Source organism: Strongylocentrotus purpuratus, unplaced genomic scaffold (assembly GCF_000002235.5).
Source record: "Strongylocentrotus purpuratus isolate Spur 01 unplaced genomic scaffold, Spur_5.0 spur5_scaffold_11, whole genome shotgun sequence".
Classification (NCBI taxonomy): domain Eukaryota; kingdom Metazoa; phylum Echinodermata; class Echinoidea; order Camarodonta; family Strongylocentrotidae; genus Strongylocentrotus; species Strongylocentrotus purpuratus.
The window spans coordinates 22006291-22010467 of record NW_022145596.1 but is presented as its reverse complement, the minus strand read 5'-3'; positions in this window follow the sequence as shown (position 1 = coordinate 22010467).

The following is a 4177-nucleotide window of genomic DNA, read 5'->3' as shown; positions in this document are numbered from 1 at the left end:
TCTGTCTACACGATACCGCAGCACTGACTGGTTGGGCTCACACAATCGTGTATTAAATATCCCAGCGCGGGCATTAATGCAAATTTGAGCATTCAGTTTTCAATTAAAATTCCATTTTTTTAAAGGAAGACTGATAGTTTAATATTCATATATTTCTTTTGTCTTCTTCGATTAATACATTTGACCATCTATTCAATTTGAGCACACATTGTTTAATTACTATTGCGGAAGGATTATATTCGTGCTCCGGCTCCCTTAAATAAAATCGGGGAATTCCCCTTCTATCTTGACTGCATGACCACGGGTGTGGGGGGGGGGAGGGGGGTGCAGGTATAACCAAGAGGGTTCTTGTACCGCGACATCTTCTTCTTCTCCTCCTTAAATCTTCTTCATCCTTTTTCTTTTTCTAGTATTCTAGCTGTTATGCAGCCTATCTAAGTTAAAGACAGGCCGAGAGGCCGAGACATTACAAAAATGGGGTTGTGTCATTTTTCTTCGAGTATGCCTATACATTCAAGACTGCCACCGGCAAGGCGCGGCACCACGATCTGCTGCTTCTTATCCTAAAACCAAAGTCAGAAGCTTTTCGGCTTTAAAGTGCAGTTGTTCTCTTTCAATCTCTGCCCATTTCTTTCAGCATTTCTTTTGTTTGTACACCTCTCCCTGCCTCTCCTGCCTCTATAGTCTATGTCTGTTAATTCTCTCTCTCTCTCTCTTCTCTCTCTCTCTCTATCTCTCTCTCTCTCTCTCTCTCTCTCTCTCTCTCTCTCTCTTGATAATCCATATGTTACACCAATACAAAGTGATTTAATGGCACAGAATAACTTCCAACGACACGAAATGATTTTGTTAATGACAAAGTAAGTCAGGCGGACCAGTGTGAAAGGTTAAATTTCATCCTGAGGGAAGGGGGGGGGGGGGGGGGGGGGGGGGGTACTCAGATTTGGTTTGGACGGGGCTGCGCCGCTCAAGCATCGAAACCCCTGCTCATTTTTAATGGTCATTTTGGAAGAAGAATACAAATATGAAATATTTCAAAATTTGGAAAAACGGACCCATGTATAATGATTGATATATTTGTAAGAAATAGGACCCATGTTCAGGGATATTTTGTGAAAAAGAGACCCCCGTATCCACGTATGTTTTAATATGTGAGTACCCCCATGCTGATCACTGACCAACTCTTCTATACATTCCGTAAATATGTAAATACAGGCCCGAATTCACAAAGGAGTTTGGCTGTTGCCCGCGCTGAGCATTTTTATTCACTGCGGCGCATCACGGTGGGAATTCCCATAAAGAGTTGCACAATAATTTGAAGGGAATGCCCCAAATTCGGAATGTAACGGAGGATAAAGGCAGATGCCTCGACCATGGACATCTTGAAATCAAGGAGTCTTCATTTGTGTATATTTAATTCCTGCAATTACGGGCATTAACTATTGGGGGGGGGGGGGAGGGTACGCCGGTTCAGCCTATAGACAATATTATGCCACTGTGTTATGCACCTCCGTTATTTTATTTTTTAGATCGACCGCACTTAATCTTTTCCACTTACAGTATTTTGTTGCTGGTATAACAACCGAATTGATTATTGATTAATGGTTGAATATTACTGATTTACTCGATTGCTTATTGTCGACTTGGCCGATCTGTTTGTTATAGTAATGAATATCATGAGTACCTGCCATTGGCGTATCGAGTGATGGGGCGTTTTGGGTGTTCAAACACCCCCTCCCCCTTGGCAAACTGTCACTCCCCCTTCCGTTGAGCCCAACAAAAAATAGTGCTACCCCCCCCCCCCCGCTTATTCGGCGGCTGGCTGATTCGCCGCTAAATATTTTCTCACGAATTGGGCAATAAACCACCTCCCCAATCCTGGCTACGCCCTTGCCTGTAGCTTCTCTACACTGTAGTTATTTTCATCGACTGTGCACATGACTACGTTATTTGCATTTGAGTTCGTGACTGCTCAACTTATATGTTTGTTGGTTTGATTTCTTTTCTTTTTCTTTCGACTCAAAATATCTCTTTTTAAATAAAGTACAAATATTAAATATAATATGTAAATACCACAAATTTCTATCTCTCTAAATGGACAACCGCGTCTCCCTAGGCTCACATCCCTAGAGCTACAAAAAAGCATCCGATTGATCCGAACAAAATTAGTCAGACTCCAAACATGGACCTAGCATCATTATTATCATTTGCCAACCAGTTTAACAGAGTCTATTCGCTGATGATGAAATGAGTATGATGATGGACTCGTTCCAAAGGCACATCAATTGAGTCATAAACACCGACCCCCACACAGGTAGCAACACAACTGCCATTTGTACATTCATAATATACGTAATAAACATCAGCGCATGGATTGAGGATTTAATTGATTATGTTGGTCCTATTCATATCGCTCAGTCAATGGAAAACGCGTCTTTTCTTCAGTTTTTATGATCTCATATCCCGTGATATTGAATCATACAGCTGTTGTTTGTGGTGGTGGTTGGGAGGGAGGGGGGGGGGGGATATGGCAGAACTGGGGAAAACCAAAGGCAAACCATTATCTCAAAGAGGTGTATTGTTATTTTGAAAGAATTTAATTCATATCTCTGTCAGCATAATCTTAGACGATTATAGAAATGAGACGTATACGCGAATGACCTCTGTACAGCTGCACTACTTTTTTGTTATCTACAATAATGTTATCTTTTTTTATTTCTGGCCTCTGTACCCTGTAAATGTGTAAATAGTTATCTTCTCTTGTTTGTTGTTATTGTTTGAGAACCTTTAATAAATATATGGAAATTCCATTCGGGTATTTTAAAGTTCTCTTGATAGATTTGTGACAATAATTTGACACGATGCTTATTGAGGAAGTGCAACTCAAAATGGGTTGCACTGAGCACCCCTCCCCCCCCCCCACCACCCAGAGTATCCCATGAAACATACAATTTACTATTATTCAAACTGATTAAAACATCTATTTAATCATTGATGGGTTATGATTTTTTTTGTATTGCTCAATTAGAAGTAATCAGGAAAAAAGGGTCTAGATGTTAACAGTGATTATCACATCAGCTCTCTTCCATTCTGAATCATTATCAATGATGAATTTGAACAAAATAGGTTTTAAATACATTGATATTTGCTCAAACAAATCTGGCAAAAGTGCGGAAATCTCATCTTTTGTGAGAAACTTATCAAAATGCTCACAATTCCTACTGCTCATATGAATAGATTATTTTGACTGAATTGTGTAATTAAATGTTGAGTGAATATTTTTTTGATGGGCCGATTGAACAAGAATTTCTTCAAATGAATTTCACATCTTTGTTTCCATCCCTATAATGTTGCTTCTCACCATACATTTTCAACATATCGAGGGTACAGTGACACAAAGACGTAACTCCATATTTTTGCCAAAATGAGTATTTGATATCAAAATGTTCAGAAAAATGTGGGTTCTCCAGGAAACCCCAAAACTTAGCTCCACCCAACACCCCATTGAAGTCAATGGCTAGTGAAACATAGACTTAACTCCTTAAAGAGAAGGTTGAGTACTGGTAAAAAAAAGAAAATTATTTCTTACAGAATCAAACGAAACTTACACTGAATGTTCAAGATTACAAATAAATGACATGTGCCAAACAATTTTGGAAGAAAATGTATACTGGCTGAGTAATGAGCATAGAAAGACAAGGAATCAAGGTAGTACCAACCCCGACAACATGCGTGTTGTCCCATACATAGCTTTCTGTGTATGTGCTTGTTACTTTACCAAGACTCGGTCAAATTTATTATGATTTTGATGACTCCAGAACCTTGCAGTGCACACCAATACTTACATGCTACATGATCAACTGTTTCTGATCCTTTCCACACCTTTTCTTTCACAATGCAATCGCATTACCAGTACTAAAGTTTATCTTTAAGGCCCAAGTGCTCAGTGACACATAAACCACTTTTTCTCAAAATGGCCCAAATTACGTCTTTTTGTCAATGACCCCTCGGTATGTTTTCCACAGGGTACAAAAATTGCTTTATCTATGTTTATTGATGTAGAAGCATTGCAATAATTGTATTCTTCTTGCCAATTCAAGCTCATTCCCAACACTTTCATTCATCTCTTCCTCTTACTCTTAATCCAATACATATTCATCACAAAGATAACACAAAA